The sequence below is a fragment of the Ammodytes marinus genome (assembly GCF_949987685.1).
Source record: "Ammodytes marinus genome assembly, chromosome: 14".
Taxonomy (NCBI): Eukaryota; Metazoa; Chordata; class Actinopteri; order Uranoscopiformes; family Ammodytidae; genus Ammodytes; species Ammodytes marinus.
Window position 1 is genome coordinate 26,656,140 of NC_137218.1, and position 14,508 is coordinate 26,670,647.

The 14,508-nt window shown below is 42.3% G+C and overlaps 1 protein-coding gene across 1 annotated transcript in view; it reads right to left on the minus strand.

Annotated features, from left to right (window-relative positions):
* The window catches only part of rnf43 (ring finger protein 43), a 90,875-nt gene that overhangs the window by 17,027 nt on the left and 59,340 nt on the right, over nucleotides 1-14,508 (minus strand). The gene's annotated exons all lie outside the window — the stretch shown is intronic.

Below are 14,508 nucleotides of genomic sequence, written 5' to 3' on the forward strand. Positions count from 1 at the left end.
CCCCACTTCTTCTCCAAACATCTAGAAGGCTTTTATTTCAAAAACTCTGGAGTTGCCACGTGAAATAAAATACACTCACACACCCACACACACACCCACACACACACACACACACACACACACACACACACACACACACACACACACACACACACACACACACACACACACACACACACACACACACACACACACACACACACACACACACACACACACACACACACACACACACACACACACACACACACACACACACACACACACACACACACACACAGAGAGGAGCCACTATCTCTTTATTGTTTGTATTGCACTCAATCAGGAGATTCAAGGTAGCCTGGGAGTAATCCTCCTTTTGGGTGGGAAAAAGACGAACCCTTTTTTTTGTAGGCTTGGTAACGGTGTGTTGATACATTCCTATAGTAGTGATGATGTGATGAAGGAGAGAGGAGGAGAGAGAGAGAGAGAAAGTAGTCCGGGGCGTATCACTCCTTACACTTTGTGGGGTGGTATGGCAAAAAGGATCTTTTTTTTTTAAACTTCTCACCGACAACAGGCGGCAACACAGAGACTCAGGGGAAGCCAATTAGCAGGCCTTTCCCGGGCCTTTTAAGAGGCAGATAATGTTCTTGTTTTCATAAAGCATCCTGTTATTTAATCAGGCCTGTAAGTGAGAGCCCTGACAAGCCCTCTCTCTCTCTCCTACAGTGGAGAGAGCAACCTCCCTCCCTCTCCCACTCTCTCCCTCTCCATCTCCCTCATTCCTGCCCTCCATCTCATTCAACAGCTCTTTTAAGCCTCCAGGAATTCATTCTTGGAACAGGCCGGCCGCGCAGTATATAAGCCGTGTCTTTCTGCAGAGCAAACACACACACACACACCACCAGCACAGTGACAACTGAACACACACGCTGTCTGTAAATGAGGCAAAGCAAAGAGACAAATAAAGTTTAGGGAAAAAAGTGCACCATTTTGTTTGATTTAAAATAACATGAATACCGTGAGTTACATTGTGTGGTATTAGACTTGTCTGCCATCACACAACGACTGCCGATCAATATGAATCACATTGAATACAATGACACAAGGCTGTTTACAAGCGTGAAAAAAAACTGATTTGACAACTAATCAAGGATTCTTCATCCCCAGGTTGTATAATTAGAGTGACCGAAAAATGACACAACTGTATAATAACTGTGGAGTGGAGTTAAAGGTGGAGTCGGCTATTCTGTACACTTGTTGTCAAAATCACTTTGTCAAAACCAGTGAGTATCTCCTCACAATCCGCTACCGTTTTGTGTGCGCGCTGAAAAGAAGTATTAAGTAGTTGACTTGAGTAGTTGACTTTACAACATACTTTTATAGTTATATTGCACCACATTTTTTTGGATGTCATTTTCTGTTCTTCAAGAGGGATGATTGATCTTTGCTGAATATATGTTTCCACTACATAGAGACCACAGTCATGCTAGCAGCTCTGTGAGACTCTACCTGTGAATTCAGCTGGATTACAAAATCCGCTGAACATGCTCAAAGCCAGCATGTCAGCACGCTGAAGCAGGTATATTTACCAATATTCACCATCTTCATTTGACATGTTAGCACGCTAGCTAGCGCTCAAAGCAGAGTACAGCGGAAGGCTGATGGGAAGGTCATACAGTATGATGTGTATGTAAGCCAACCTCTGACCTGATGGTGGCGCAAACAGGAAAGTTAAAGAGGACTTATTATACTACTTTTCTGGTCTTAATTTCTTGTTTTACACTGCTATAGAGCAACCTGACACGAATCACATCACAAAAAACTATGTAGATTTTCGGGAAGCTCTTTCTCTTATTTTGGCGATCCAGCACATCCTGTCAACACTTGAGTGTGTGTGCTTCGGCAATCTCCGCTCCCTCCGCCTGTGCATCGGCCATCTCCGCTACCCTCCCCCCCCCCTCCTGCAAACCCCACTCCGTTGTGATTGGTTACCTTCCTTCCGAAACACTTTCAGTGGCGGGAAGCGCGAGCATGGACCTATAAGGGCGCGAGGCAGACGCGAACAGGGAAGTGACAGCATTACCATACATGGAAACATCCGCGTGGTCACATCACCAATTTTTATGCGACGTCACCAATTATGAAAGGGTAGACCGCTTTGAAGACGTGACTTCTCGACTGGCTAGAATAGTGTTTAGTGCTCTGCACAGACACCCCAGACGGTCAGCAGGGAATACGTCGAAATGCATGTAAGTCATTATTTGATAATTTAGTATGGTTTAGTACGTTTATAGGTCATAAAAGTCAAAAAGCATCATAGGTCCTCTTTAAGGAATCCACAAAGGCATTACAATTCATCTTGAAGGGCCACTCAAACACATTTCTTATAAAACATGGGTCAATACTATAAAACAGCCCAGAGGAAAATACCAAAAAATACCAAATGAACCGTGCTTGATATCTATATCAGGTATTTACCCCCATGCAAATCGGTGTCTAAATAGTCTCATTGTGTCCTGGTGAATTACATACTGTTAGAGCCACACTGTCTAGCCCTGTGAATGTGTTTTGTCGAACCCCTGCTAAAAGCCAGAGGAGAGGGGTGGGGGTGGGGGGGGGAGAGGTGGTGGGCACTTGGCACCGGTGTACCTGAGTCAGAGTTAAACAGGTTCACGCGGCAGAGCATAAAACTGACTGCCTGCTTCGCCCTGCACTGTCCCACTCACAAGACCTGTTTGCCGGTGTGAGATGCTTTGGTTTAATGCTCGCTGGCTCGCCTGGGGAAGTAGTTACTGGTAACACAAACCCTGTCTACTTCTCCACTTTACTTTAAGCAGCAGCAGCAGCATTCTGCCCGGTCCAACCCTGAGGCCAAGCAGAGCAAAAGTAAAAAAAAAAAAAAAGAAAAAAAAGAAAAGAGGCTTTGAAGTCAGACAGAAAGCAGCTAGATGTAAAGATGAGCTGAAAGCCATACTTGAGCTCGAGTAGAGATACCTTATTAAAAAAATCTCCCATTAACAGAACCATTAAGGTTGCGTTCCGAATCGCATACTTTCTACTATATAGTATGGTAGAAAAAAGATTTAGGATGTCCCGATTCTTGTGGCCAGATTTAGGATGGTTAGAAGTACCCGGATGAGGGGGCGCCTTTAGCTCAGTTGGTAAGGCGTCCCCCTCCCGGGCCGGGCCCAGCAGCAGACCCGGGTTCGATTCCCACCCGCGGTCGTTCTCTGCATGTCACTCCCCTCTCTGCCCCATTTCACCTCTGTCTCTCTGCACTGTCAAATAAAGCATAAAAAAAATGCCCAAAAAATATCTTTAAAAAAAAAAATAAGTACCCGGATATCCTACTTCATCCGGCCAAGATTGTTAGTGTTGAAAACTGCATCCTATTTGGGCGATTCTGACCCACAATCCAGTGCGCACGTGAAGTGACGTCACATCGACGAAGCCTCCATATGAAAACAAACGGGGATGCGACGGATATAAAAGCAAGAGAGGCAAGATCAAGGCGCAATGTTATGATGAAATAAGAGAGTAAAAGTATGTCCCAATAGTATGCCTACTGCATCCTAACTAGATTATTTTTATCGTCGGATGTAGTATGTAGAATAGAAAAAAGAAAGAGTATGCGATTCGGAACGCAACCTAAGTATGTGATTTTAAAAGTATTTAAGGTGGGTGCTCGTGGTGTAGTGGCCCCCATAGAGGCTCAGTCCTCTTCACAGAAGACCCGGGTTGGAATCCAGACCGGGTCGTTCTCTGAATGTCATTCCCCTCTCTGCCACATTTCATCTCAGTTTCTCCTGACTTATCAAATAAAGCTTGAAAATGGCCAAAACAAAATTATTGAAGTATTGAAGAGTATTTGTGCAAGTATAATCAGGAACATGTACTTATAGTTCTTGTAATACAAGTAAAAGTGACTCTCCTACTACTATATATTAGATTATTACTATAAGAAGGAAAGAAAAAAGAAAGAAATGAAAGGCCAATAAGTAAAGAAAGTGGAGGTCAAAGGGACTCGAAAGGGGGAACATTTTTTTTTTATATGGGGGAGTGTTTGACTTAATCTCATAAAGGCCTCCGTGAAAACCTCCATCTGTTTGCCGAAGCAGTTCAAAGAAAAGAGACTACACATGCCTCCGCTTGCTGCTGCCGCTATATAAAAACAACATTCTAATGCGGATCTTAAAGCAGGGCCAGAGGCTCAGCTCTCCGCACAATGAGAAACTGGGATGTGTCAGACCAAAAGCCATGGATAGAGATGGGAGGGTGGAGAGAGAGAGTTAGGAAGGTAAACAGGGTATAATAGGGGAATGTAGAGCAGCTAGAGCAGTGGTTACCAACCAGGGGTACGCAGACCCCATTGGGGTACTTAAGGGGATTGCAGGGGGGGTACGTAGAAAGATAAGGGGTTCAAATGTATTCCCCCACAATAAAAACATATTTTGATACATTTCAATAAGAAACTACAAGCTCAAGTGTCTCATTGAACGATGTTGAAACTGCTAGGTTTTAGGCATTTTTTTTTCACTCACAATAATTGTAATTGTCAAGTGTAAATGGTGTTATATTAAGGGAGAGTTATACACATGATTTACATTAATTAGCAGTTGGATTAGATACAATTACAAACGGTTTAATATAGGCCTACCGTAAGTACAACATTTAGGTGAATCCTCCCACATGGGTCTGGGGGTATACTTTTGGCATGGCAACTAGCTCAAGAGGGGTACACAAGACAAAAAAAAAGGTTGGGAACCACTGAGCTAGAGAGAGAGAGGGTACTGATGTGAAATCAAAGCAAGACATTTTCCTGTCAACACAGTTCTTCTGACCTTGAAGCAGGCAGACAGACAGGAGCGGCGTGCGTGGCTTGCCCTCTGGCCCTTTGCCTGCTTGCCACTCCTCCGAACCAACCCATTCACCTCTCTCCACCTCCCTCCCTCCCTCCCTCGCTCCCTCTCTTTGGGCTTTCACTAAGTTTCCTTCCCTCTTCGTGTTTCAGCATGAGGCGCTTACCAGTCGCCTTTGTCATTAATAGAGGAATGCCCAGGTAAAAAAAAAAAAAAAAACTTCTAAAGCACTGACGTCAACTAAACGTAACATAATAATTGGTAGCACTGTTCTTCTGAAGGTTATTACAGAACACACAAGATTTATGAGACATTTTCTTCTTGAAAACATTCAGAAAATATAAATTGTTTAAGATTATAGTATTTCTTAGATTTATTCAATGAACAAAAGGCTGAATCGAAAAGCTGGTCTGTAAAAACACTAATAGCCTATGTTGTAAATATGAAATAAATATTTAACTCTGGCTTTATCTAGATCTTTGTTTTCAAAGATATGCAAAATGTACACGTAAAAAGTGTAATACAAAAAAAATGTATTGTTTCAATGTCAGTCATTAACTGGCAAAGTTTTGGGATGACATCTATACGTTAAATTCTTTTTTTTCTGCTATTCACCTGCTGCAGTGTCTGGCCTTAAAACCAGGCGCCTACCACCTGACAAACCAAACAAAGTCACAACAGATAATAAAAAAACAAGTGCGATAAAACATTTGAAGATGTCTTAGGTCCACTGTTGTTGATGCAGTCAGGTTTTAACCCTGCACACTGTTTGCCTGTGTACAACCTCCAGGCTTTTCCTCTCCCCTTAGCCGGGGCAAGACCAGGCCCGATCCCACTCTGCAAAGATATTTTGACAAGACAACCACCACCCCCTCTTAGAAAAAAAAACTCCAACCTACTGGAAGATCAAAGGACTAATACTGCAGCAAATAATAAGTTACTGCCCTTATGAACGCCTCATTCATCAAGGGAGAGGCAGCGGTATATAGTACGGTCATAACTGCAGGGCCATTAAGCACTCATCAGATCATCCTATTAAACCATCCCCCTGTAGAAAAACATCTTCCTCTAAACAGAGGAGGAGCAGAGAATCAACTCAAGTTTCAAGAGGTTCATTTGTCTTAATGCACAGGTGTAACCTATGCATAGGTTAACATTATAACATTATATCATAGCAGTAATGCCGAAGAATTTGAGTTGGTGAGGAAGCGGACAAACATCTCTTAACTCTCTCGACCTCTCTCCCCCTAAGTCTCTATGCCTCTCCCCAGCCATCACTATAGCTTGAGCTGGAGGTGTCTCCCTACACCAGCTAAGGGGTCTTGGAGGCATTTTAATAACAGCCATTTGGCACACAGACGGGTATGATCTGGGGCCCGGTCTCTCTTGAAGAGCATGACACGCTACTTCTATTTTTAGGGGGAAGCATTTTTCTTTCTCTGATCGTCTGCGCCCGACGACAGCCTGATGAAACCCTGACCTCCGCACGCTCCCTTTGAAGTGACAAGTGAGAGATGTGCCTGTTAATATGAACGCCTTGAGACGCAAACACTTTGCATTCTCACATACCGGCAGAGAAGGGCGGCGCGCTCGCCCTCAGGGAGCACATAAGCTAGTGTAGCACGCGCAGCAGACGCTCATGGCCAGACAGTGTTTATGCATGTTTGTGTGGGTGGAGGAGGGAGGGGGTGTGTGTGCCCAATCACAAGTACACAATTGCTTGTGAAAGAAGATATTCTTTGGTTTATCTTGCGTCAAAGGCCTTAAATCATTAGAGCTTTTGATGTGCGCTTCCAAAATGTAAGATATGCTCATACGGAAGAGTGTCAGAAGCTGAACAAGCCTTCTTCAGAAACTCCCATTTGATGAGCTGTGGACATCCAGCAGTATCTCAATGTCACTGATGTCAAGTGAACTCAATTCAAATAGTACATGAATTGATTTCACTCAATCTGTGTGTTTGGTGTCACAGTTTAGTAGAGGATCTGCCCTTTTTTTTGTCTTTTAATTGTTTTACAATGTTCAGAGGAAACACTGTAACAAGTGAAACTGCGTTGGAATAGAATAAATGGGATTTCTTTTCTTTTTTTCTTTAGCTTCTCCAAAGGTAAAAAAAAAGAACTCTGGACAACACATTAGCTTTTTTTCCAACATGGGACATATTTTGCGATCCGCACATAAACACATGCAGGTGATAGTCCAAACGGCTTTCTATTTTGGAGAGCTTCATACTTCCCACCGAGCGGCACACAGCAGACATCTCGCTGTTTGTGTATAAAAGTTTTGCGGCGGTTGTGCTGTCGACAAGTTCAAATTGTACCGCAGAATCAGAGAGGGCCTGTGTTCTCCCTTACATGCCTACAGGAGCTATTCAGCGAGAGGGGGAGACAACACCACCCTCTCAAAGCAAACACACACATCTTCCAGATTTTGATGTACGTGTGCACAGGTCAGTGTTTAGCTTAGCAACGCTGGCAAGCTGGGCAAGAGAGAGAAAGAACAGCCAGCCAGGGCAAGACATGCAAAAAAGGTCTGCAGTGGTACCACAACATACAGTATAGTCTGTCAGCTACATGACACATACAGTAGATTCACCAATTGGCGAGGACATACAGTATACATTATGGTTATAACCCAGCCCACCCCAACCCACCCCATTCCCATGGGTCCTTCTCTACATTCAACCATACATGCAGGGTATTTCCTTGTATATACTATCTATGGGTATTTCTTAATACAGTGAATGATACAATATGAAGAAAGAATAAAAATATGTTTCTAGCTGTATTGAGTGCCTCATTCCTAGCCACAAGCATAACTCGGCCTGCACCATTCATCCTTTCAACAGAAATCTCCATAGACAACATTTCTATTAAGGGATGAATCCACTGATACATAGAGAGAGTGGGAGGTGGTAGCCACATAATGATCCTGATTCTTTACAGTAGACCATTGCCCCGTGGGAAATGTCTCATTTTACTTTCAAATGTACTTTAATTAAATGAAGGGAGCGCAGCAGAGAAGCAGACCAGCTACAAATCATTCACATATGGTTGGTAGGAGTGATGACAGTGATATTGACATCATCATTATAGTCATATTTGGCATTGCTGCAGGTCACGGTGACATCTGTTGAGGTGTGACCTGAAAAAGTCTGTCCTTACCTCTGACCTTCAACTCCCCCCTTTCAACATGAGAAGGTGGAGTTCAGATGGTCAACTGCTCCATACCACCTGGACATTCCTCATTTTCTAGAGTCAGCGCGTTGAGGGCAAAGTATCTCCCAACCCAAATCAAATGAGTTTTATTTGTATATAGCCCAATATCACAAATAAACGTTTGCCTCAGTGGGCTTCACTTTACAATATGACAACCTATGCCCTTAGACCCTTAGTATTTCTACAATAAGGCGGGACAAGACCTAATTCCATAGGGTTAGAAGACAAATTTAAATCTGCCAAAGTTGGCTAAATAGCCCCCGAGTGCCCAGGCCTGTTAATTTTACACTGTAACATTATGGTGAGCTCGGACAGAAACACACTCTGTTCTCACTCAGATTAAGTAGGCGCTCAGGTGGCAAAGGGAGGGACCCACCAACCAGTGTGAATACAGCCACTATCTGGACCTAATGAGCAGACATATCTTGTGCCTGAAGTTGCTTACAACAAGCCCTCCCAGGACAAGCTGAGGGCAACACAGCAGAAAGTTGTGTGTGTGTGTGTGTTTGTGGTGTGTGTGTGGGGGGGACTTGAGATGACATTCCTGTTGCTACGAGCTCTTCCCTGTCTTAGCCTTAGTTTAACCAGGAACATGCTCTTAAAGTGTTAACAGTCAAAGTGACTGTTGTTCTTTTATATGATTATTATTACTCCTGTAAGTTATTACTCCTACAGAAGCAACACACTTGTAGCTAGATGAAGCGGAGCTCATCCTGTATGGGACTGCAAATACATTTTATGTTCATTGTAGATTTAAGTGAGGATTTGTTATTCATATTATTGATTGTTAACTTTGGTAGACATTTAAATCATTAAAAAGGAAAAGCAGACGATCCTCACATTAAAAAAAAACTACAATAATTGACTAACTCTTCATATTTATCGTGTGGGAAAAATCTCAATTCTCAAAGTAGCTTAAATTGTCTGAGAAATGTAGTGGACTAATAAGTACAAATGTTCCACTGAATTGTAGTAGAGTAGAAGTTTAAAATTTCCCATTAAGGAAGTATTCCTCCTCCGGGCTCTTCCCTGTCTAAAGTCTATTTTTTTTGGGCATAGTCCCATGGGAACGGGCTCTCCTTGTTTTGTGTGACGGTTCCAAAACACCAGACCTATCAAGCTGTTATCCTGACCTTGGGACTTCTAACACAGCAGATATACATGGTGGACGTCCATGACTCCAGGATGCTTATTCCTACTCTCCAAGCCCTTCGTTCAGTGGAAACAATCAACTGTGCCTGACTACATCACTACATCACTTCAGACTTCTACAAGCAATGTTGCAAAGACCAAAATGACATAGTTTGGCATCAGTGGTGTAAAAAGAGAACCTGAAAAATCATACTTGAGTAAACATGTTGAGATAACTTTTTTAAATAATGATTCTAGTTACAAGTCACCTATTACAATGCTATTAGTTGCTATATTTAGCCACTAGGCAGAAAGTATAGAGCTGAGGCTGATGGGAGGTCTGCAGGCCTTTCATGATAAACCAAAGCATTGAACACATTAACATTCTGACCCTGCTGGTGACTCTATAGATGCAAAGTCAAGGGATAAACACAGTGACACTATATCACATTTCATTTCATTTAATCTAACAGTTGTTTAAGAAAATTGCTCCGAAAAAAAAAAAAAAAAAAAAAAGTAAAGCCTGATGATGGTGCTAGATGAGCAAAACTCTTCAGGCTTCATCCTCTGAGTGCCATGAATGTTTGTGTGCACAATCCTATTGACAACCAACTTTACCATAAACTGATCGTACATGGGCAGGTAACAGAGGCCTACAATGATGTGAGGAGTGGGCACAGACAGGACACAGCCTATTAGGAAGAAACTATTGATTGTTCGGTAACTGACAAGAACTAAGTTTGAAAAAAACACCTGTTGTCTCACATCAAATCTTATTGATAATAAGGGGACGACTTGACAAAGGTGTCCATTGTTGGGCTTTATGAACGTAACAATAAACTGTGAGTGTCACGTGGCAGTGTTGTAATGTAACTAACTACATTCACTCCAGTACTGGACTTAAGTAAAAGTTTGAGGAACTTGTACTTTACTTGAATATTTTCCTCTCATGCTACTCTATACTTCTGCTCCACTACAATTCAGAGGGTAATATTCTGCTTTTTACTCCACTACATTTACCTGATAATGATAACTTAAGCTACTGGTTTCTTTACCCATTACGATTTTATTTAGCAAAATATGAAGAGTTTATTCATTATTGTATAGTACCAAACAGTATAGGCTTACAAGCACAGTCCATCTTTTGATAACTTAAGTCAAACCACTAGAACCCCTCCTTTTACATTGATGCATGAGTAATAATAGTCTTATATACAATACTAGAACAGTCACTTTTTACTTGTAATACTTTAAGTACATTTCCTGGTTATACTTACACAAATACTCTTGATACTTAATATACTTAAGTTTTGTAGGCGACTTGTAACAGTAATTTTTCTAGTAAAGTATCTCTTACTTTCAGGTACCCGTTACACCACTGTATATGTACTGTAATATCTACAGCTAGATGAGAGGAACAAGACACAGAGGACACTACCTCAGGCCAACACATCCACAGTCACAACAGCATCTACTGTAATGGAAGACAAAATAAATAAATTAGACAGAGCCCCAGAAAATTAGACCGGGCTAATCAAACTACAAGCATAAATCATGGGAGCCGTAATGAGTGCACTGACTGAAGAGCAGGCAGTCATTAGGGCTGCTAGTGGGCTCTAGAGCTAAGTACTTCCTACTGACTTATCTCCACATTGATATGGCCAGTATGTATGACAGTGGCTAACTTTAGCAGCAGAGGAAATGGGAGGGAAAGCTGTGTCGACAGGGGGTCAGGCATGCAGGCTCAAACAGAGGAATGTGATTAGTTACTGTTTCTAAGGGAATAGATCATCATTTGAAGTTCCTGTAACTGCGTGTGCATTTTTTTTTTATATATATAGAAATGTGTAAAGGTCGCTCACCCAGGTTAGCTTAGCTCAAACCCTGGTAGTCAAGGGGAGCAGGTCAAAAGATAAACTTTACAACATCACCAAACGCTCCTGTGTGCTTGTTGGTATGCCTATACTATTTTATTTTCCACGTTTAGTTGAAGTAGGAGAAATAATTGGCACATTAGCAAGTGCAGCATTGTGCCCCAATAATGTGACCACACATTCACACTGCTGCTTGGTAGTAGGAACAGATGTAAGCCAAACACTAGGCTACTTCAAGACCAAACGATCATAGCAGTCAAAACCTATCCGATAGCAAGAAGGGGCTTGTACCTTTTTCAACAGATTTAGAAACGTCCCAACTTTTCATGCAAAGATTTGCAGCGTTTGATATATGGGAGAAAAAACAAGAAAGCTAAGGTGTGTGTGTGTGTGTGTGTGTGTGTGTGTGTGTGTGTGTGTGTGTGTGTGCGTTTTGCTTCAAAGATTAAAAAGTGCAACACAATAGTTTGAGAGGAGGAGAAGGGCACTAGCTTGTCAATTAGCGCGGCATGGCCAAGGTTACAGAAGTTAGTCCAATGTTGACGAAGAAGAAGAAAGAAACAGAACATAGTTTATCCCTCTGAAGACAACCGTGCAACTAGCAAACAATGAATGTACTTAGGAGAGAGAAAATCAAAAGGAAAAACCCAGGAGTGTGCTAACACTGATGCGTTTCACACTAGCCAACATGTCCATTGTGTACCTGCTGCTTTTTGCATTGACTCTCTAAAAAGCTGAAATATATCTCCCTTTTTCCAGATGTCCCCTCTGTGTTCCTCCTTCCTCCACTCGACTCTGATCAACTGGAGACGTTGGACTGGGCTACTGGAGTAGAGAGCGGCCAGGAGGCAGCGGCCATTGCATTTCCAGTCCCCCTTGTCTTTGCTTAAAAGACAGCAGACAGGAATGGCCTGAGGTCAGTGTCACTCACCCCCCCCCCTCCCCTCTCAAACAGACAATCACACACAAGAAGACAAAAACATTGTCATGAGGCCCATGATTTATTTCTCCTTCAATGGTGGGCTTCCCTTGTTTTCTACCACTTCCTGCCACTGGGACTTGTCTTCCTGAACGTTAGGTCACACTAGAGGACACCGTGGGTCAGACTACTTCTCATGACCTGATGGACCAGGTTTATCTACAAGCGCTACTCTTTCTAGTATGTCTTGCCTTTACAGTGGCTGACAGTATATATTCAATTCAATTCAATTCAATTCAATTCAATTCAATTCAATTCAATTCAATCAACTTTATTTTCCCCAGAAAACAGAACCATAATCAATTATACATTCAGACACCCTGTCAGTGCAACGGATCAGCATTGAGCTCAGTTAATATCTCAATAAATAAATACATGTTACGGTGCAGTTACAATGATTGGCCTATGTATCTAATCCAGTGCCCCCCCCCCCCCCAGCAGCAGGAATAAAGGATCTATGTGGTACATATGGTATAATGGTGAATTGACAGCCCTTTTAATTGATAAAGCTTCATGAAGGAAGCAGGGCATAATCAAAAGAAACTTTAAGCAGTAGAACTTCGGAATTTTTCGCAAAAAACACCTTGGGTCAGACCCCCAAAGAATTGACTGTGCATGCTAATACAGTAGCAAACTCTATGGTTTGCGGAGAAAAAGCACCCACACTGCTCCGTTTTAGCACCATATCCACTACATTATTTTGCACTACTTATATGCCATCTTGTTTTACAGCGTTTATACTAATGTATTATACTCAATTTGACATTATTTTGCTGTAATTGTTATAATTGATAGGATTTATACAGCGCTTTTTTGGAGGTCACTCAATGACGCTTGTCTTTGGATCCCTGGGTTCTGCCTACTTACAAAGTGGCCACCTTGTCATCATGACTTGGGAAAATGTGGGCAAGGTAATGTGATCCAATAACACACTCTCACACACACACACACACACACACACACACACACACACACACACACACACACACACACACACACACACACACACACACACACACACACACACACACACACACACACACACACACACACACACACACACACACACACACACACACACACACACACACACACACACACACGTACTGTACATGAAAACCCTAGTTAAAGAAAACCGGATTACTGAACAATCAGGCCTAAACCCTTTTCATCTGAGAGGAGCAGAATCAATAAGCGAGAGCTTTTCTACGGAGTCAACAAGTTCAGACACGGGGGCCATGGACTCCATCACTGTACAAAGCTGCTTTCTCAGAACAATGGATTCTTATGGATGATGTTTGACTGTCTGTCTTGAAAGAAATGCGCTGGTGGCATAGCTGCCTTCCATGGCCCTTTTCTGGCTGAGTCATGTGTTGCTCTGTGACTTAGCTGGAGAAGCTTTCCAGGGCTTGGGTGTAAATCAGAAGACTGGTCAGGCCGGCTAGTGGAAAGCAGACAGAAAGCACTTTGTAGAACAACAGAGAAAAAAAAGCCCATGGCCTCTCTAGCTTGTGCTGTGTTGTGTAATGATGCAAAACCACTGGAGCGGTGGAGGCTTTTGATTTGGAGTGTGGAGAGAGAGAGAGAGAGAGAGAGAGAGAGAGAGAGAGAGAGAGAGAGAGAGAGAGAGAGAGAGAGAGAGAGAGAGAGAGATCCAAGTATAGATAGCTAAGAGCTGCAGAAGGATTTGGATTTAGATGATTTTCTAATACATTTTCTTTTTAAGTTAACTTAGGAAAGGTGTGTACAGAAAAGACTCTACTGTATATCACAACATCTCAACTAAGTTTTTAGGTTTAGGAAAGAACCCCCCACCCCCCGCCCTTAATGAGTTTCATGAAAACAATAACACATACATATTTAATATGTGTGTGGGCTAATGTTCTGAATATGGTGGATATACATAGAGAATAATTGCATATAAGAAAACATAAATGATCCATTTAAAGAATTTATAGTATATATAGTTCCAAATCATTTAATTCCTACAGATCTACAATAATATTTTATTAGGTAATTCTACTTATAATAATATACAGTAGTTCTCAAATGTCCAGTATTGTACAGTGTGGTTTCTAAAGACTTTTAAAGACTTTAAAAAGTCTTCACTAAGCTAGAATGTGCTTCTACTGAAGGCTCTAACGGCTCATTTCATGCAAATAAGTGGATGTGGGTGAGAGGTGGCCAGTGGTGCAGACTAGTGCACCAGAGGGCGATGGTTAGAGGCCTTAATGCACTACTCCTTATGAAGGGGATCTGGAGACAGTGGCTGTGTACTAACGTCCTACTCATACTCATTTTGACTTCAATTTGAGTATGTGACGGTTTGGGTATGCGAGTTTGGGTATGCGAGAATTGCCGGATGAGTACTAACTTCCGGGAAGATTTTGGGTATGGATCGATTGGATACTTTTCCTACTCAACCGCCCCACAATGCATTGCACAACAGGCCTACGGGCCGG